This window comes from Sitophilus oryzae, unplaced genomic scaffold (genome assembly GCF_002938485.1).
Source record: "Sitophilus oryzae breed Bouriz unplaced genomic scaffold, Soryzae_2.0 scaffold_1497_pilon_pilon, whole genome shotgun sequence".
Taxonomy (NCBI): Eukaryota; Metazoa; Arthropoda; class Insecta; order Coleoptera; family Curculionidae; genus Sitophilus; species Sitophilus oryzae.
The window spans coordinates 24402-47712 of NW_022146166.1; the positions used below are offsets into that span (position 1 = coordinate 24402).

At 33.6% G+C, this 23311-nt stretch overlaps 1 pseudogene; it reads right to left on the reverse strand.

The window, feature by feature from the left end:
• Window positions 1–2955: 2955 nt before the first annotated feature.
• On the reverse strand, window positions 2956–22753 carry LOC115877682 (annotated as a pseudogene).
• Between the last annotated feature and the right edge of the window lie 558 nt (window positions 22754–23311).

The window sequence follows — 23311 nt, forward strand, 5'->3', positions numbered from 1 at the left end:
AGTAGTCACACTAGTTATTTCTAAATTTGGGATATTTGCAGAAGTGTTTGTGCATTTTTTGTCAAATGTATAAAAAGCACCTAGCATCAATTATTCGAATTTAACCTGTACTGGCTATGTTTTTAGATAACTGGCCAGAATTCATTCAAATAACTCTGTTTAGTATTAAACGACATTATGGAGCGTAGACATCTTAACAGAGACGAAATGCTAAGGGCCATGGGTATGCTCGAAGCTGGAATGCGCCAAATCGATGTAGCTAGAGCATTAAATACAACGCAAAGTGTAATATCGCGATTAAGTACACGGTACCGTGAAAGTGGTGATGTTGCTGAAAGGCACACAGGGCGACATCGCATTACTACCCCTCAGCAAGATCATTTTTTACAATTAAATGCTCGACGCCGACCGACTCTTACAGCACCATAGCTTAGTTTAATTCTCCAGGAAACACATAATGTAACCGTTAGTCCTGACACTGTTGGCAATAGATTAAGAGAGGTTAACTTAAGAAGCAGACGCCCCTGGAGAGCTCAACCCTTAACGAGAGAAATCGAGAGGTACGATATTTGTGGGCTCAAGATCATGTTCAGTGATCGAATGAACAATGGGCAAATGTTCTTTTCACGGATGAGTCACGCTTTGGAATTCATCCAGATTCGAGAAGGCTTAGGGTATGGAGAGAACCGGGAAATCTTATTCGGTTGGATCATGTTCAGGAAGTGCACCCTTATCAAGGTGGAACAGTTATGGTCTGGGGAGGAGTTCAGTTAGGCCGAAAAACCGATCTTGTTTTTCTTGAAAGGTTTCTAACAGGAATCACATATCGTGATTTAATTCTTGAGCCTGTCGTGTTACCATATGCCATTGATTTTGGGAGAAACTTCATTCTCATGCATGACAATGCACGGCCTCATACAGCCAGAGTGGTAAGTGAGTTTATCAATGCTCATCAATTAATCTTACCCTGGCCGGCACAATCTCCTGACCTCAACCCCATCGAGCACGTATGGGACGCGGTCCAAAGAAGAATTTTGAGAATGGGTATGCCTCGTGAAACTCGTAGGGATCTGGTTCGGGCCGTGAATGCAGCGTGGCAGGCTGTATCTCAAGAAGAGATCGACAACCTGATCAGGAGCATGGAGAGACGATGTAGGGCTGTAATGAACAGTAGAGGAGGCCATACCCTTTATTAAGTAAAAATGGTTTTATCTTTTTTTTTTAACTCACAGTTTAGAATAAAAAAAATGTGTGTATTTTTTTGAGTTGAATAAAAATCAAGGTAAATTTGAAAAATTCGGTAAATTTGGCATTTTTATTTCCAATACGTCCTGTAAACTATTTGTTTATTTTAATTTTATTATATCAGATAGGCAAATAATACAATTACTGACGATGGCGGGATAAAATTGTAATATCCCTAGACTTTTCCGGCGTGTGTATTATGATTTTTATTGATAAAAATATTATTGGGGTTGGAGAACGTTTAGTTAAAAATATTATTATTAGCTAGGGAACTTAGGAGAATTGAATTATCGAAGTGAAACCTCTTTGCGCGCGAATGTGTGTAATAATTCAAGGCCGTGACACCACAAGTTAGAGGTGTGTAGTTCGTGAACGAACTAGTTCCAATGAACTGTTCCGACCCCGGAATGAAAGGAACTAGTTCCTGGTTTCTCAAAGGACTAGTTCCTCAGGACCTATTCCGGGATCGAGACTGTGACCGATATATAATAATATGCGACGGCGACGGATCTGCCGAGTGCCAGCCGTACGTTATCGGATCCGGACCTAGAGGAACTAAATAAAATAAAAGACCAGTTTACGCTACGTACGGATCGAGCCAGCGCGATCGATGCTAGGCAGGAGTGGGGAGTGCCAGCCGTATGTTGTCGGATCTGGACCTAAAGGAACTAGAGGAACTAAATAAAAGACTAGTTTTTAGTTTGGATCAGCCAGCGCGATTGATGCTAGGCAGGCTTGGGGAGTGCCAGCCGTATGTTATCGGATCCGGACATAGAGGAACTATTAAAAGACTAATTCACGGGAATCTATTGAGTCGGCAGATCCGAGATATAATACAAGGCGACGACGATGGATTCGGCCTTGTCTATTGCCGCAGCCGGCGCGGCGTAATTACCACAGAAAATTGTCGTGGATACTGGTTTTGATTTTTAGTTTGTTTTTTAAATATTTTATGGGAATGTTTCACTTTAGGTCCCTAAAATTAAGAAATATCTTATAAAACGAAGTAGATATTCCGAATTTTTAGACAAAAACAAAAAGCTTGAAGTGAGGAAAAATGCAATTTTTCGTAATATTTTTGTAATATTTGCTCCAATTGATTTGTGATATATTTTTTTAAACTCTGATTTGAGTTTCTTTTTTATTTTTTTTTATCTGCAATAAAACTTATCTATATGTTTTTAACACACACAATTACACGTCTCGTTTTATCTCCGTACATTATAAAAATTATACAGATCATATTGTAAATAGTTCTGACTGACAACGAAACGCATTAGCAAGCAAGGGGGATGTCAATGTTAGTCGCCAACTATTGTGAACTAAAGACCTAGTTCAAGGAACTAGAACTAAGGAACTAGTTCCTCCCAAGGAACTAGAATTCCCACCTCTACCACAAGTAAGACGACAAGCAACACAAAAGGCGAAAGGAAAGTGGTAAGGATAGCCTGCGGCTTAGAAAAAATCGTCCGATTTAAATGAAATTTGGTATGACGATAGATTGGATCAAAGCCAACGTCACCGTAATAGTTGTTGTTAGTAAGAAGTTTCATTTCAAGTAGTGCACATACAATTTTTTTAGGTTAAAAAATAATATACATTATTTTGATTACCGGACGAAAATAGGGTAGATGGTACTCCGTGATAATCCAATATTCCGAACTTCTTTAAGTATCTTACAGCGTTATTTCCGCGTTCTTTTTTGACATCCTCGTCTATAGCGTCAGCCCATAGAGGTGCAAAATTAGAGGCGGCAAAGTACTTCCTCGGTTTATTGAGTTTCAGGTCATAGTCGTACCTAAAATTACGCAAAATTGACCGATAATAACAATAAACCTTAATTGCTTGGTAAGTAATTCAGAGATACAAAATAAACGCCACGAATGTTTGGGAGTGATTCATCGGTCGCTACCATGTGAACTAATCTGTTGAAGGTCACATAAACCTTAATTCCAGTGCCGTGGTGTTTCAAGTCATATAATAATCAATATATAATCTGTTGTAATTTGTTGTTTTAACTGTCTAAGTCTTGTCAAAACATATATTTGGTTATAAATATAAAATGGAATACCCCATGGGTCGCGCTGCAAGCACACCAATGGACTGACGCACAAAAACGAATCAATCAAAGAAACGCGATATAGTATCGTCTTTGTCAATCACGCTAACATTTTAGAATAAGTAGGAGGAGCGCAGGCAGATGATTAGACCGGGCTTTAAAAACCTACGTCTACGGTAAAAATTTACTTTTTTAATGTAAAAATGAAAGCGCGCGTGTCGATTCTAACTTCATCAAGCGATGAATCACTCCCAAACATTCGTGGCGTTTACTCTAGTTTTTTTTTACTTGAAATCGCTTATAAAAAAACACCAAAACATCCAGTATATAGAAGCCTAATAGGATTGCTCATCCTCATAAGACGTACGTCCGCCTCTTCCCGCGCTTCGGCAGACAGTTGTGACGTCATTGTAGTCCTTGTCATGATAGTCTGTATTATTGGTTGCCTATATAGTAAACGTATAAAAATAACAGTTGAGAAATTTTCAATTAATTATTTTGTCGATTTTAAATATGAAAAAGGTGTTTTTAAAGTTTTTAGAGTTATAGAATGTATAAATATGTTTATTTTGTGCTGTGGACTGTGACTAAGTGCTTACCAAGTGTCTACGATATTGTTTATTAATTATTTTAAAGCAAAATATGGAAGTACTCTAAAAAGAATGCCTGCGGGAGGTGATGCTGGGAACTGCTGTTCTTAAAAATGCATTATCCGAGTATTTAATAAGATTTATACAGTTAATTTTCTATATTGCATACATATAAGGTGTTTAAATAAACAAACTAAATAATGAATGTTTTGCATACGGCAGCCAATAATACACACACTATCATGACAAGGATGACGTCACAAAGCGAGGAGTTTTTGCCAGGGGGGTGACAGTGAAATAGGAAAATTGGAAACAGTCATTAGTGTCATTCCTGTCATTCACCTGATAACAAGTATGGCCGCCTAGACAAGGACAGCAATGTTTCTGTCTAACTATTGCCTAACTTCACAGTCTAGAAGTGACAGATTTCAGTTTCAGAGACAACTTCAGATTTGTTCTAGAACAAATTAGAAAATATTTGACTCCATTTTAACAGATTTTAATTCACTCCGTTTAGTTTCGTTTTGGAAGTTCAATTTAATATTTCGGCTGAAATTTATAAATATAAAGGTAATAAAGGGTCTTGTGGCAGAACAGGTCCCCACGAATTCCAGGTTTTTTTAATTTTTAATGTGGATCCCATAGGTAATGGAATAGTTTAAAAGAAAAAAATTGTTGGATGAACCACTTTTTCTACGAAAAAAAATAATTGAAAATTCGAAATTTTCACTACATTTCAATGCGAAAACGCCCTATTATAACCTTCATAAAGACAGTAAAATACAAGGTTATGCACAGTGTTGCCATACTCACCCTGTGTAAAATCAACGAAAACGTTCTACTTTATATTCGTTTTTTTACATTTAGTACGTACTTTAAGAACACGAAAACGAGGCAAAACAAAAAACACTATAAAAATAAATTGACAATAAAATCATTACACAGTATTTAGCAAAATTGTTTAAAAATGTATTTTTCCCGGATTTGTTCAGTAAGATTCCGAAATCGATGTGATTTGCGTACTTCCAAACACTCCCCACCAAATAAATTAGTCTATATATTCGGAGATAAAGGGAGACTGCATACATATTCGTCACAAGAATCTAAATCAAATTCGTATTAATAAAGCGAAAAAGAAAAAAAACAAAGTGAAACAAGAGTAATCAAAACACGCTTACGCGTGTTTTGATTACTCTATTGATCTAATCTAACCTAACCAATGCATTAACACCCTCAAATAACCGGGCTAACCAATGCATTAACACCCCCCAAATAACCAGGCTAACCAATGCATTACCACCCTCCAAATAACCAGTCTATCTAACCTAACTTAACCAATGCATTAACACCCCCAAATAACCAGGCTAACCAATGCATTAACACCCTCCAAATAACCAGGCTAACCAATGCATTAACACCCCCAAATAACAATGGCTAACCAATTCATTAACACCCTCCAAATAACCAGGCTAACCAATGCATTACCACCCTCCAAATAACCAAGCTAACCTAATTGTGCCTAATGACAAAACTTCATTGATTACGCGTGGAAAAATAGTATATATTTAAAAAACTTATATTTTCGTAGAACCTGAAAAATTCGCAAATTTTATTTCAGAAATTGCTTTAAAATAATCCACACTAACGAATAAGCTACTAGACAGCGTTCAATTTTTGTTGCACTAAAGTGATATTTCAGAAGAAAATCATATAAAATAATTTTATTGACAACGTCGCAAATTCTATGCGAAGGCCATAGATGAGTCTAGATGACATACCGATGATCGATTAACTGTCAATCGAAAAAGTCATAAAATTGCTGGCTTGAGATGATGTTAATAAATATATTTTCTTAATTTTTATGCTTACAAAGAAGATTCGTTACATTTTTGTGCTTAAATTAGATCATTCCACGTCTATATAAGGTAATAAAGTGCTAATATGTGATGTTTTTACTGAATCCGTGTAGAAAATCTTACATATTTACTGTCCGTCGCCTGTACCTAAAATACGTTTTTTTGCCGCTTTTTAAAGATAAAACACATTCATCCAACAATTTTTATGCTTCAAAATGTTCAATTTAAGATAATCTTGCAAAAAAATCCCCAAAAAGTGTTAAATGCGTGGGGACCTATTGAGCACCAGAGTAATAAAGTATATAAAATATATATTACATGAAGAATCCTGGAGAAAATGACGTTTCTGCAGTAGTAGGTATGTCCTATGTATATGAAAAATAGGTAGTAAATAAACACTGTTTTTACATTTTTAGATGCAAGAAAATGGTGTTATCATCTCTTTGATCGGCGATTTTTTTGAAAATGGAAACAATTTACACCAAGGTAAGATCATTTTTAACTATAGCCAACATTAGTTATCTTCAGTATGTGCGATTTATTGTCAGTAATGCAATAAATCGGACTGATAATCTGATTATGTTATCCGACTAAACGTCTCTTTTTGCTTCTTTTTGATTTATAAGCTAGGTATCTTTGGGAATAATGAACGCTTTTTTTAAACAGTATATTTATATTTTATACCTATTGATATTTTTAAATTGTTAATTTTAGTATAAAAAAATTGTTTTTCTGTTTTCAGGTTTTTGTATAAGGCTCCCGTTTTCATGTTCCTGCCCCAGTTTTCTGTCTCTGATGGCTGTGAATACGTGTATTTATTTACAAATTACTGTAAGTCATGCTTATACCTTACTAATTTACGTTAAAATTGCATATAATTAAGTAATTGCTGTGGAAATCATTCAATTCTTTATTTTTTATATTTATTTAATCACGTTGTCTCATATTTCAAATAAATATGTTTGAATAAAATTTTGTTTTGTTTTATTTATGATAAGAAAGAGTACAAAATACATTTAAACTAAAAGAGGGCCCGCCATTGAATAACCGGAAACGAAAATAAAAATGAAGCCATCATGTCAACCTGTCAATTGGAAAATTAGTTCTCCAGACGACAACGAAGGCTTTCGGTGGCGTATCGTGTTTCCACGATTTAACACAGAGTTGACACTTCTTTCTAGTTAATTATTTTATGGTTTTTGCATGTACCTGGCAGACACTTTCGGCTGAATGAGCAGTCCTATTAGGTTAACTGTTCTTGTAGAAGCCTCCCCAAACACAAAATCATAAAAATTTCTCTGCGGAAATGCTTCATTCTCTTTTTTCCGACTTTAGAACAACTGAAATCAGTAAAGTCAGTAATGACTGACATATCCATAAAATTTCAGTTCAAATTCAAATGTGTTAAATGAATCGCATAGATAAAAAAAACAAGTTTAGATTGGAAAGTTCACATAGGGACAATGTAAATATGTACTATTTGTACATTATTTATTCAAATTTATTATTATTTTCCTTTAATTTAAAAAAAATACAGTGTGTTGCATATAAGAAACTTTATTTTATATAAGTACATGTGTGAAATACCTATGAAACATTAGACACCGACGTTATGCCAAGATCCACGATGGTTTTTGCAGTTCACAGTTTACACAGTTTTTTAAGTTTTTAATGCCAGTTTTTAACAATTGTCTCGAGTTTGAGTAAATAAAATTTAAATTAAACTCACAAGACAGCACTAATTGCTTTGAAAATGGACAATTTAAACACTTTTCGGTTTTTTCAATGAGGGCGGTTTAAATTTTGAAAGATTTTATAGTTTTTGAAGATTCTGACTTTGACAAGAGAAAATTATTTCTGTTCTTGTTTGGCGGTCGTTCTTAGCAACCGCTATAGCAGCGCCCTACAACGTATGTGCTCCAAAACAATTATAAGTTTTGGCGGCAAGCCGAGCATTCCAATCTAAACGTGTTTCCTTTATCTATGATGAATCGTCAAACAGAACTGTCAAGGATCCCCATCCATGAATACATGGATAGTATTATACTGCTTCCTTTATCTCTTTATTCGAAAGTATAGGTATTATTTATAAATACCTTACCATATTCCATCTTCAGGATCGTATAACACCTTCTCCATATTATACCTCCATTCTTCCGCTTTGTCCAACCAGTACTTAGCATCGGCCTGTTGACGTAGAACTACGTTGAAATAGTGCATCTGCTTGAACGATTTGTACAAGAAAGCGTTCAAGTCGACGGGTATGTTACGTCTCGTTTCGATTTGGGTGAGATCATTATTGGGTTCACCAGATGAGTCGAAGATCCATCTGGATGTGAAGTCCCAACCACTTTCAGCTCCACTTTTCAGATCAGTGTAACATTCATCCTAAAATAAGCAAAATATCAATCTTCTATAGGTTTTCACTAGAGAATACTGTTTAATCTACCGTTGAGGGAAAACATACATACAAACCAAAGCAAACGAGACTCATCAATGCTATTCATAGATTCAGAACTTGCAAAAGTAGTCAAAAAAATGACCACAAAACAATGAGCAGTCAACAAATCTCTAGAATGGTGAAGTTCACAAGAGCAGAGAGTTTTATTTTATATATTTTTTTTAATTTATAGTCTCTTTGTAGTTGGGCCTATTGTTAATCCCATCTCAAGTTTGGTCTTCCTGTAGGTCTCTTGATTCCTCGTCGCTGTAATTTTGTGGTCCATCTGCTGTCTCTCCTTCTTGCCAGGTGTCCAGCCCATTGCCACTGTAGGGATTTGATTCTGTGGAAGACATCTATTACCTGGGTCTTTTGTCGTATCCACTCTATTCTTTTACGGTCTCTTTTGGCTATTCCCAGCATATTTCGTTCCATTGAGCGTTATGCGACCTGCAGTTTCTTTATAATGTCCGTTTTAAGTGTCCAGATTTTGCATGCACAGGTCATGACTGGTAGTAGGTACACATTGGTCGAATGTTTTCTTCTTTAGATAAAGTGGCGTACTAGATTTGAATATGATTGAGTTTCTTCCATAAGTACTCCATGCTAACTTAATTCTTCTGTTAATTTCTGGTAGTAGAGATCCCGAGCTGTGTATTAGTTGCCCCAAATATATAGATTCTTCTAGTATTTCCAGTGTGGTGTTATTTATTAGCATGTTTTTTCTTTCCACTAGTTCGTTATATATTACTTTAGTTTTTGCTAAATTCATTTTGAGACCTACTTTATTGCTGGCTGTATTTAGTTCGTTAATTTATGCTTGTAGTTCTTCTGGACTACTGGCAATTAGAACTATATCATCAGCGAATCTTAGATGGTTAAGATATTCTCCATCTATACTTAATCCTTTGTTGATCCACTAATCACTAATTTCAACACTACATAAAGTCTATACTGCATTTAAGTCACTAATATCAACACTACATATGAGGTTGTGAATAAACTGCTTTACTTAATAATAATAATAAAAATAATAAATAAAGCTTTATTGTATAGGGTGGTCGGAATTGGTCTGGTTTAACAGAGAAAACCTATTTCCTGACTAGATAGAGCAAAACCGACATAGATGTCATGGACTCGATTTCTGAGACACGTTTAATGGCATAAACCGCCTGTTGATATTTTCACTGCCAACTGAGATACTTTTTGAATTTTTTACCATTTTGAAAATTACCGATAACTTTTTTATTTCGCGGAATATTAAAATTCTGTAAGGACGGTCTTAAGGCACTTTTTAAGCACAATCCAGTGGCGGAGTAAGTTTTTTTCTATGCTTGCTCTTTTTGTCAGAAATAATAAAAAATATAATTTTTTAAATGGAAATCATAGTTGGCTATGAACTTAAAAAATGCTGGCGGTTAACCATTTCAAACGATATAAAGTTATGGGTATCTTTGTCTAATTATTTTTTATCGCAATTTAATATTCTATATTTTTAATATATTATTATTTATCTGCATAATTAAAGACTTTTGAAAAGGTAAATTAACATTCTATATTAGTTTTAGTAATTACAATTGAAATCGATGCAATAAACAAAGAACAAAGCTAAAAAACATATTTTTTGAGTGACGAATGTAGTTTTCTAAAAATCTCATCTAAGATGTTCAAACTGAGCACCTCCTCGTTGAATACATAATAAACATATTTTGCTCACAGAGTTACAGCGATTTATTAGGCGAGCTGGTGTAATAAGTCCAAAATCTTGCCTAGTAGCCTTCTGCAATTCTTCTCTTAATAAGATATGGGGCCCCTGGTTCCAATCCGATTCTCTCTAAATTCTCCATTTAATGGCATTTTAATTGTAACTGGCAAAACTAATATAGAATGTTGATTTATCTTTTCAAAAGCCTTTAATTTTGCAGATAAATAATAATATAGAATATTAAATTGCAATAAAAAGTAATTAGGCAACTAGGTCAACACAAAATCAAGGCCCAATTCGATACAAAGATAAAAAACTCTAATATTTCACTCATTCTCAGAAATAAATATCCATAACTGTATATCATTGGAAAGGGTTAAACATCAGCATTTTTTTAAGTTCATAGTCAACTATGATTTCCATTTAAATAATTATATTTTTTATTATTTCTGACAAAAAGAGCCAGTATAGAAAAAAACTAACTACTCCACCGGATTGTGCTTAAAAAAGTGCCTTAAGAACGTCTTTACAGAATTTTATTATTCCGCGAAATATAAAAGTTATGGGCAATTTTCAAAATGGTAAAAAATTCAAAAAGACCCCATATCTCAGTTGGCAGTGAAAATATAAACAGGCGGTTTTTGCCATTAAACTTGTCTCAGAAATCGAGCCCATGACATCTACGTCGGTTCTGCTCTATCTAGTCAGGAAACAGGTTTTCTCTGTTAAAACAGACCAATTTCGACCACCCTGTACAAAAAGCCAAAATAGCTTCATTGACAAAGCATTTAAAAAGCAAACAAAAGCACAAAAAATATACAAATAATAAAAAATATCATACAATAAAAATCATACAATTCAAAAAAAATTAAAATCACAAATACAACATACATACATACATTGCAGAATACGCCATGTGAAAGATCTAATTTATTTATGTTGCAATCGGTGCCGGTGCCGGATCTGAAATCGATTGCAATGTAATTAAATTAGCCCCTTCACATATACTCCGGCCCGGCAAAATAGTCGGGGACCGGCAAATCCAATAGAATTAAATACAACTGTCGGAACGGGTGCAAAGCCGGCGCCGACTCCGGCACCGATATTGCCGGTGTGTGTGCAAGCGCTCTTAGAGCGCTTTCACACACGCCGGCAAAATCTTATGAATAAAAATTTTTCAATTTTAAAATTGTAAAATGGTTATCTATAAATGTCGACCGGCACTCCCCTGAATCCCTGAAATAAAAAACTTACTTGTTCTTCTGTAGTGTTGAAAACTGAACATGTTTCCAAATCCTCCAAATAAGATTCCGGCCTGGGAGTATCACTTTCTGAATCGAAATGGGCCAGATGATACACCTCGCCATCCTTGACTACATTCGTCACACGCTTCTTCAGCCAGAAGCGCAGTTCCTTGTCTAGTACCTCCAGACGTTCCTTGAGGAACGTGAAGTCGTTCGTGTACTTTATGTAGCCTTCATCATCAGAGTTAAGACCGGCGGTTGAGATCTGAGACAAATAATATAAATATTGAAAAACATTACTAGTGGACTGCTTTAAGCCCCTTATGGGACACAAACCTCGGAATTCATTTACTGTTAACGAATTTTTATAAAACTTTTTGCATTGTATTGTTAATAAGTTCCGTGTTCCGAAAAAGCTCTGTATTAGGATTCCTATTTGAGATTTTCACTCCAAACCTTTTTACAAAATATGTGTTTGATGGTAGTTCACATTTCAAAAATATTTTTATAGAAATACAGGGTAATGGGCAGGACACCTGGCAAGTAAGACGGACAACAGCTGGACCACAAAAATTACAGCATGGTACCCACGAGGAATTAAGAGACCTAGAAGAAGACCGAAACTGAGATCCCAAGTAGCATCTATCTGACTTCGAACTAAATCTGACCTGAAGCGACGTCAGACTTTGTGCAAATTTAGGTTGGATGCTGGTGATACGACCTGTGACGTCGCTTTCCTATTGAAAGCGACATCGTTGGATCCGAGTCGGTAAATCCAACGATCTGTCGACGTACAAAATAACAACATACCATTTTTATTAATTTCCCAACGTCTTTCCCACGTTGGCTTACACGACGTACATATACTTGAACTAGCCCGACGTCTACCCGTTGTCCGAATAGGATACGTCTCACTGATAATCCCTAAAGTAACGTCCAATTATATTTCGTTGTATTTTATGTTCATATTTATAACCTAATTTACGTATCTCTATTTACGTCCGTAAATACAACCCATTAAGTAGCATTTGCGACCTAATGAACATCATAAACATAACCTAATAAAAAGTTTTTGTAAACAAACTTATGCCTAAAAAAACACTAAAAAGGCATTTAGACATTCATCTACATTTTACAGAAAGAGGTCGAGGCTTTTGCAAAATAATAATAGTAGTAGTGATGTCTTGCCTCCACTCATAAATGATTTTTATCCGGAAGAGATGCTGCATTACACTGGTGCATCTTAATTTCATTTTTAGCTTAGGAAACCATCAGACCCCATCCTCCTCCCACATGTGAGGTTAGGCTTAAAAAAGTGGCTGCCCATTTTTTAAGGAGAAAATAAAACAAAATATAGTTGCACAAATCCACAAATCACTGATACGCAAAGTGAGGTTACGTGGCGTACGTTGGAATTATATACGTCATAATACGATTGCCGGTCGTCCGGTTTGATGACTTCGGTCGTGTGAGACGACTAATATTGGAGACCCGATCGGAATTGGTATATTGGTAGTTCATATTAAGTCGGACACAGAAATCCGCCATTCTTAACACGTATCCGATTGTCAGCCATTTTAAAATCGTTTTTGTTTTTAAAATTTATATTCACATTTCGATTTCTAGTAGAATAATATTGATAAGGTTGAGTTTGGGAGGAACGACAGTACAGTTTTATGATTAAACCAGCTAGAAAATTAAAAAAATATTTTGCGAGTAACTTTTTTATAGCTATTTTTAATTTCATAAATCTACCTAATTTTGAAGGCGCTCGTTGTTTTCCGGAGCATTTTAATCAGATATATCAAAAAAGTGACTTCCGTTGACAAAACTGATGTCTGGATTAATGATTCAGAATTATTATAATATGAAATTAGATAGGCACTTATAGTTATATTCGAGGAGTGATCATGAATCCATTTGTAATTAGGTAGTTTGGTTAGGTTTTTATGTATTCTTGGTAGCGAATATGAAACCAAACGTAACGTAAGTGCTTAGCGACGAATTTTAAGTGACTAAAATCCAACGTAATATGACGTTGGTAATTGGTAGAATTACATTCCCTATTAGGTCAGATACCGACGTCGAGGCGACCCGAATCTGTATTCCCCATTTAGGTGCAAATAAGGGTCGTCAGGCGGTCGAACCGACGTTGGTACCCGACGTCGGGTTTATTGAACGTGACGTATACCCGACGTTAGATAACGTCCAAATCCTACTTGGGATGGGACCATGATATTAAGAAATTAGCAGGGATAACTTGGGCTCGCATAGCCAACAATAGACAACAATGGGCCCAATTACAAAGAAAGTATCTAAATATGTGAGGGAGGCTACACCATAATTGTAAATGGTTGAATAAGCTGAATATGATGATGATCAAAGTTGTTGAATATGTGCTGCTATAGACACTAACTAAAATCTCTGACTTGGTTTTAAATAAGATCTTACAACTTGTAATGGAAGAACTACTTTTGGGACCAGGATTTTTTTATATTTTAGATTTTTGATGGTATGTAGATGATACATAATATAAAATACATTTGATATTCTATATTCATCTGATTATTTGTTCTGTAGATGCATTTTATATCATGTCATTTAGTTTCCATTTATCCTAATTCCTAAATAATTTTGGCATAAATAGAGATATACTTGTATTCATTTAAAACTTCCCAATATGGCGGACTTCAGTATGGGAGGCTTAAAAAACGAAAATCTCTAGACTGGAATCGACTGTAATTCAAATCGTTCAAATTGATAATCTGTGGTAAATCCAATTGAACTCTGACACTTGGCTGACATTGACGTTTACGGTTTCTTTTTCTAAATATTTTCATTATTTTTGGTTTTTATTTACAAATTCTACTTGATTTTGTTCTTTTATTTAACCTGCAGCCTGCAGTACTAATTATATAGTTATAAATAATCTTTTCACCGATCAAGAATTGAGGAATAGGCTGGAAGATATTCAAAATGTGTAAAACGCTTAAAAACGTATTAGAAAACATTAACTCGTTCACAAATTCGTGAAAATAAATTAGTCCAGATGTTTGTAAAAAGGTCTCTAATTATTTTGAAGTTTCCTCGTATCAGTAATTTTCAGGTTTGTAATGTGTACTATATGATAATAAAACTTATATTTCAGGAAACAGCGCCGGCATTACAGATTGTTGTAAATCAGTTTTAAAATATAAAGAAGGTTTAAAACTGGTTTAAAAATTGAGTTAGTAGAGAAGACCTAAATAAGGTAATGTTGGTAATGGGACCAAACATCAAATAACACTTGAAATATATAATTATGTACAATAATTGTAAGTAGTTTTTATGAATCTGTTTGATATCTATTGCATTGTTTTTATATTTCTTGAAATATATATATTTTTACTTTACAGGATACACAAAGAATAATAAAAAATACAGTTACTCACTAAAAGCACTTAAGGTTTGTAATAGATGTAGTTAGAATATCAAACACCAAACCAAACCAAAAATTATGTTTTATTTTACTGGTATTCCTCACATTTGAAGGGAAAAGTCATTTCATAAATAAGCAGGACATTGTATAGTACACTCTATATTAATAATTGTTATTTATCCTATACTTGTTAGTTAACGCATCACTTACTAGGTATAAAATTTAGTACTGATTAACCTATAGTTGTGGTTGTGATATATTCTGATGTGTTTCTGGCAATTTAAAATAAGTTAATATTTAAACAAACATTTCTGGCTTTCCTGATAGGAGTGTGGACACAAATTTAATAAAGGTATAATGTGGATAATGTTCTGATTATTACAGTTTGCATGGATGTTTTTGTATGTTGTTATTTTTAATAAAGTATATTTAATGAGTTTTTGAGTATTTCTTTTTCCTTCAGAGGATTCCTAATCTTTATATATTATAAATTTTCATAAATTGTATCTACAAAATTTATTACCTTATAATTTTTTGCTAAAGACTTTGTAGTTGATACAGTTTAACAGTATATAAAAGAACTATTAAAATAAGATGTTTGAAAATATATAGCCGTTTTTGCACACATCAATTTAATTTGTGATTAAGTGTAATGAAATAAAAACAAATTAAGAGAAATGGGGTGATCTATCAACTATAACATGAAAAGCATCATCCTATTTTCAAGTCTTCTAGTAATTTCACTTATTAAACAACTATAATTATTCAATTATCTTGATAATTTTAGGAACTCTCAGATATCGTCAAAACATGAAAACAAAAATTTACTTCCTATAGTTCTTACGTCCCTTTAACTGAAATATAAGAAACAGGGGAGTTAATATTCTCACTGAGAAAGTTTATAAAATACCTTTAAGTAAAATCTCTTCGGATCTGCGGTAAAATACCTTTATTCTTATTAAATAATTTCAATAATCTATGTTTTTATTTATGACAACCACCTAATAACCTAACTTTAACGTCAACTTGACAATCCTGAGAAATATTATTGTTAACCAAAGAGTAAATCAATTTCTGAATTCTCTAACGCCAACTTATTTTTCATTAAAAAAAAATTACCAATTTTCGTAACTAGGTCGGCCATATTGAGGAACTTTTAAAAGAATAGTACTATATTTATCTAACACACTTTTTGTGTTTTTACGAAGATCCCAAAAGTATGTAATTTATATTAAGGTTATTACCTATTTAAATAATATATTCTTCCTCCATTTGGTATGAATCCGTACGTATTCACCATATACATAAAATTTTCTATCATTCCCTTAGCTGTTTCCTTCATGTCACTCAGCAACAAGCCCTTCAAGATCCAGTATGAATCCCAGTAGTAGAATTCCTACAAATAAGAATAATTAAATGGCTGATTTAATTCTAAGTCTTGTACTATTTGGTCTCCTTATAGTCGTTCAAATAGTGCCAAGTGCCAAATACCACCCAGTGCCAAGTGGTGTATTTTTCAAAACTTGGTTGTTTCCTTAATTTCAACCATTTAAATACACAAGCATTTCTTCTATAAAAAGGCATTTGGTGGTAAAGGAATTATTGGAAATGTAAAAATATACCAAAGTAGGTACCTCTAAAAAAGTCAATATGCAGAAAAAAGTGACTCGAAAGTGTAAAACAATTATATTAAATTAAAAATGAAGAAAAATATTATGTAGCTAATAAGTGACATTAAAGTATTTATAGTGTCACTTTAAGAGTAAAACATAAAGAAATACAAATACCGGGTGCGTCTCAAAAGTGGCTCACCCCTAGAACTTTTTTATTTTTTTCAGATAAAACAACGAGATTTGGTATGCTAGTATATGACATAAATTAGAATTGATTGACATATTCAATTGTTTTCGGTCACTTCCGGTTTCACCGGAAATGACTACAACTTTTGATTTTTAAAAGGCACCCTCGGTATTTTTTCTCGATAGAAAATGACACTCTGAACAGCGGCGTGCGGTGACAATTATTGGCGGGGAAGCGAATCGGTAAAGAACCCTATTTCGAAGCATTACTTTTACATTTTCTTAAAAAACTTACCTTTGAAAATTCCGAGGCCAATTCCATTGTTCGATTAAAATTCTACCGAAAATTGTTAAACAAACAAAAACACATAAAGTTATAATAGTTAAAATACGATATTTTAAATTAATTTTCCGAAGCGCTTTACGCGCGATAGGCACCTATTTGTACTTGAGGTCCATTCGTCTATCAGCCATTACAAATTTGTCTACACTCTGTTTTTTTTCTCAGGTAAGATTTCGACAGACGATGACAGAAGAAAAGCATATGACGTCCCATACCAATCTATTTATTTTACTAAAAAAAGTTTCTAATTATTTTTAAGTTATCTATGGATGGGTTTAAATATAAATCCGTCATGCGTCGTGTCTTGTTGTTTTTAACCAGTTTTATTGGTTTATTTAAAAAATGACAGATCGTATTTCAATTTTATTGGTTTGACGGAACGATGAACGATAAACGGACGCCGATGCGTATGAACTCGCCTTTAGATTTTTGTCATTTTTTGACGCTTGTCAAAGTCTTGCCAAATTATAGGTTATAATTTTGTGTCAACTTTTGTTAAATACCCTGCGTTTTGGAAGATGATGCATTTTGATTCGTATTATTACGTGTGTTTTGTGTCTTTTGAAGTCAAGTGGAGGAAAAATCGAGTGAAAATTAACTGTAGACCCAGAGCACAGTTTATGGTTAATACTCGCTGCCCAGGCAGAAAGTCTTATACATCAATGAAGTTGCCATCGATAAAGTTTGTGTACAATTTCGTCGTAGATAAGTGCATCTCGTATAAGGTAGAAGGATCAAACTAAACACATACTAAAAACTGGAGTAGCTGTAAAATATCGACATCACACGATAGGCAAATAATGGATTTTAGTACTGCAGAAAAATAATGTCAAAAGGTACTGGTTTAAAAAAATTAAGATTAAAGTTAATTAATCAACCTTTAAGGTATAAAATTTGGTAGGAGTTATTATTAATAAAATAGTTTGTTTTATTTACCTATGTTGTTTATTTATTCCTGTGGAATATTACAAATTTGTATTTGTACATAAGTTATATTGATAAATATAATCATAAATGCGGGTAGTTTCATAAAGCTTAAAAGTAAATAATAGTTCTTTTTATATTTTTTTGGTATGTAGTGTCTTGTTCTTGTTTGTTTTGTATTAACACATACCGTTTTTATTAAATAAAATAACTCGATTACCTTTTTTCAGTTTTATACAGTTTTTTTCACAATATTTTGAAGTAATCACTTGTCATCTTGTCAATCAAATTTTAAATATTTCCTGCTATGCGTTCCAGTTGTACCAACTTATTTCTTTGTAAAATAAAATAAACTACTTTGAAATTAAAATGACAGACACATCTATCACTGTCAAGGATCTTCTCGTTGGACAGATTATAGAACATCATCATAAAATTTTGGATTTTTCGTTAATTGTTTTATGCACTGTTTCTCTATTGATAACACCGCTAAATTTGGAAGTCTGTCTTCGCTTGTTGAATTTCTCATGAAATTTTTTACACGTTTTAGTACTGAGAAACTTCGTTCAACTGAAGCATTTATCGCTGGGATAGTTAAAACTAATTCACGTATCAGGTAAGGTATAATAAAGAGGTATTCAGTCCTTCTTAACCCTCCATTACAAACGAAACAGTAACACTAAGTTAAATCCGAAAAAAATACAATATTACCTATAAAATCGCAAGCGAACCCATCCCGATAAATTAAAAGTCGCGGAAAGCGGCGGAAAGATCGCTGCCGTCGCTAGCAACTGTGTGCGATTTTCCGGTTAAATTGTCCGTTTGCGTTCGAGGTCAATAACACCTACATGAAGGAAGGATAGGCGACCGGCGGCGATTCCGAGGCGCGCATCCATGCAGTAAAAGGCTAATTAAATTACGTTTATGTAAAGTTTCAAATAAATAATTTTAACAAATTAAATTAATCTATTGTTATAAAATAACAGTATTATTAACGTTTAACTATTTATTTTTTACCTTTAAAAAGTTTAGGGAAGCGGCGCTTCCCCCGCTTCCATGGACCGCACGCCGCTGCTGAATAGAATGGCATATTATATGTTAACTTTTGACATTTTCGCATAAGGTTTATTTGAATTTGTAGCATGCGGTTCATAACGACAATTTGACTCGAAATACCAAGTGTGTGGTATCAAATTATACGTAAAAATATGATTTTTCCAGATATGTTAATGAGACACCCTCGTTCCATTTGAAATAATTTAGGTATGATTAAAACTACGATTTGGGCATCTTTTAACCAGACAGGAAAAGATACTAAAAGCATTAGACGATCAAACCTATCTTTCCAGGGCTCCTTGATTGAAAATTAGAAAAAAACTTTATTGTGTTGGTTTGGTTTGGTTACGCCACTGTTTTTACAACCCTTGGCCCTAAATAAAATACTCACTTAGCCAGGTCAGCTAGTATACATTAGTGATGGGCATTACGATTCTTTTTAGTGAATCGAATCACACGATTCAATTTCTCATAATGAATCAACTCTTACGATTCGTTCATTTGAACGAACCACATGCACAATTTACGTTTCATAAAAATAAGAATCGTACCTATTAATCGTTATATATTCGATAGGTACTAAATAAAAAAAACGGTCACTTGGCATTAGCAAGCCTCCAAATAAGTAGTCTTCATCGTTTTGAAAAGCTCTAAAGTGTGAATATACTTTTGAATTGAACATTAATTTTGAATTGAATTGAAAATTAAACAGACTATATTTTGAATTATTTCCATAATTATTTGTGCAACCAGCAGCCGCACATCCCGGAAAACCTTTTCCCATTCCATCAATAAAAATAAAATTGAAATAAAAGCACAAATACCTATGGTTAAATATAAGAAAAAAAATCGAATTAAAATCTTCCGTAATACGGCCCTACGCGCCACCGGTGGAGGCTATGCATCGACTGAATGAGGCTGACTGTCGGTCGCTTAATTCAGTTAGCGCATCGTCGGAGTGGGGCGTTTTAAATTCGAGCGTGGGAAAAATTGGCGAGTGTCAAAGCTATGTTATTCTGTAAGCTGTGATGTTTGTTTAGAGCTTTTGTTCAAATCTAAATTTCGTGAGGCACGAAATTTATGCTTATATCACCGCCGCGCCGCGCCGCTCCGTAGAAACGAACGATCGCATTGTGATCCGATTCAATTCTCACGATTCATTTTTACGGCTCATTGTTACAATCTTATGGATCCGTGTTGGCCACGATTCAATTGAACGAACCGTATTGTAAGCAATGAATCAATTCTCACGACTCTTTTTTACGGCTCATTGTTCAAAGTTTATGGATCCGTGCCGGCCATTCACGATTTAATTGAACGAACCGTATTGCAAGTAATTAATCAATTCTCACTCTTGAACGAACCGTATTTTAAGCAGTGAATCGAATCACACGATTCATTTTTAATACTCGTTCGAATGAACGACTCGTTCAATCTTTGCCCACCTCTAGTATACATATAAAAACAAAAAAGTTTGTTAAATAATAAGAAATATTGATTAAAAAAGTAATTGAACAGAACCACCAATAGACTCTTCCTTCTCTGCTCTGCGTTTTGTTGTTGTTCTTTAATTATATTATTTCACTTCGTACTGGAGTTTTGGGACTGCCTGCGTGGCTACAGTTCCTTTTGAATAACAAATTCCCGGGCGAATTTTATATTTTACTTCAATTTGCCGGGCGGTGAGGGCTTGTTTTTCCATTGAATGCCTCCCTTCTAAAGTCTTTTTTGTATATTAGGTTATGTTTAAAGAGGAACACAAGTTGGGGGATGGAAGAGTCAGTTTATTGTTTTAAGAAGTTTATTTTAAGAGATTTAATTATTTAATAATGGACAAAAAAGCAGTGTGGATTGTTTAATTAGGATACTGTTATTAGAACAATCAATTAATATAACAAATTAAACCACATAAATGATAAGAAAATAATATGAGAAAATATTTTAGGTTTTTGATTCTCTTGTATACTGCCCAAAGGTAAGTTCATACTGAGAAATAGAAAAAGAACTGAACTGCGAAATACGAATTTCAAAAAATACAGAGGCGGTAAAATTGACCGAAAATGGTTTTAATATTTTGCGAATTAATTTATTTAAAATAATTTTTAATTAATTTAAAATCTGGGGGCGGGAATATTGAAACTTATTGTCAATTATTTCTTGTTATGGTTATAATAATACCTGTAAACATTGGTTAAGATGGAGGGATGGAAGATATACAGGGTGAGTCTTTAATAAGTGCAAATATTTCAGGGCTGGTGGATCTCGATAAAAGAAACATATTTTTTCTTTACCGCTTTTCAAATAAGCCCAAAATAATAGAGTTATTTTATTCTGAAAATTTCTAAAAAAAAGATTTTTTGCTTAAATTTTGAGAACTATTGGATCTTTTCTGAGTTTTCTGTACTGTAAATTTAATCTACTACTAATATTGCCGTATTATCAAGAAATTATGTTTTTTAACTAAAAACTCAAAAAAAACCTCATAATCGTGTTTTTGGGGTCGAAATATACTACTCCTAAAAATATTTGCACTTATTTAAGAGACACCCTGTATATTATGTTTCTGATAATATATATTAAAGATTGTTAATAACTTACTTTAAATCTGCCACCCGGTATAATAAAGGCGTTTCGAACTGGTATCAAGGAGAAAGTCTCGGGATGGTCGAAAACATGTTGGGAAATTTTTCGTGTCAGCTGCGGCCATATTGCTATAAGCTTTTTCAAAAAGACCCTAAATAATAAAGTAAATATAAGTGTTTTCAATTCTTACACAGGGTGTTTCAAAAAACACGTTTTATCTCGCGTGGGCATTCCTCACGTAAAAATAAGATTTATTTTTTATATCAACATATATGTCGGAAAAAAAACGAAGAAAAACTATTTTATATTTTAGAGTTAATTTTGGCATAGAATTTTGAACACCCTGTATGGTTTAAGATTACGATATTTATAGCACAGTAAGTACAGACCAACTATAATAAATACCTAGTATAGTTTTGATATCACGATATTTCTTCTATCTTTAATTTTTTTTAAAAAGGCTAAAAAATACATTGTTATTTTATTTATTAATATTTCTGAAACTCTCGAAACATATTTATTAATATCTTGGGGTTACGTAAAGTGATCAGAAAGGAAGCCAAAAATGCAATAATATTCTGTTGTTATTTAATATGGTTATAATGGTTTACTCTGATGTTCCAGTTAAAAAAAATTATCCCGATCCACTCACACTTATTTGAACCACCCTGTGGAAGTTAAAGTATTTTCCTCAAATACATCCTAATACATACTTTAGGTTTGTACTTATACAAAACTTCTAAGTTTTTTTTTATATGAGCTACGCACGACGCACTGTTGCCGGTCCCGTATAAAGAAGCAGGAACAACTTTGAATCGTGGCAACCTTTCTTTTCGACAACTTTTTAATTGGCACCCTGTTAAATGCGTACTTCCGTTTTCATAAATATATGTAAAAATTAGATTTTGATTAACTACGCAACGAGCGTAATAATCCTGCAATCAGATCTTAGACTATAACCACCGTAATCACAGTTTTAGTTGATGCAATTCAAGATATCCTATAAAACTCACCTTATTGCTGGATCTTCTACCTCTCTGACAAACTTCGGTTCGGGTTTGAAATCCCTGGGATAGTACTCCTCCATTTCGCCGACCATTTGAAAGTTCTGAAAGACAAATTCTTCTATCTGCTGCGTGCTGGGCTTATGATCGGTTCTGCGCATAAACACGTCAAAATTATCCAGCGTTTTGTTCAGAGGATGCTTCATGGCCATGTCCACGAACGTTTTGGAGTCGTTGAAGATTTTGGCTGTTTGCACCAAATGCAGCAATTCGCCCTCGCAGTATATAGGGCTGGAACATGATCTGCCTCTGGCGACTGTGTGCAAATTGTAAGGGTTCAACAGGATAAGTAGCAAGATGAACTCGTAGATGTAGAATTTGCTGAAAGTTAGTAAAATATCAATGCATTTTTGCTTGATCATGTTGTTATTGAAATATTATTATAAATACTAGAAATTTTGAACATGCTGTCAAATATTGTTGTGTTAATGTCAAATATGTCAAGCGTTAGCAATATCGTTTTAGATACAAAAATCGTAAAAAAACTAAAGCTTGATTTTCATGCGTCCGTTATCCGTTGATACCAAAATAAGGTTGATACCTTAGATCTTATAAACTTATATTCCCAACTGTATTCCCCACTTCATTATTTGTTAATTTTTTGAAAAATGTTATTAAGAATATATCTTCTTAATATTCTTAATTATTATTAATAATAATGTTACTAATTCTTAATAACATTAGATCCCTTTGTGCTAGTTTATATATTTTTGAAGTCAATTTCATCAAAGTAGAAAATAAATACTGCCCTACAAAGGGTTAAATAATCATTACGTTCTTTAATTCGAACATTTATTAATTTTACTTTTTTTTTGGTGAAACATCTAGACTCTTAAATGCTCGAATTAAAGAACATAAAGGTTTTAAGAACGGGCGACTTTCACAAATCTAAGATTTGTCAGCATTCATGGGAAACAGGGGACAGAGTAAATTTTAACAACGCAAAAATTATAATGAAACAGCGGTAGCCTCTAAAAGAAAAATA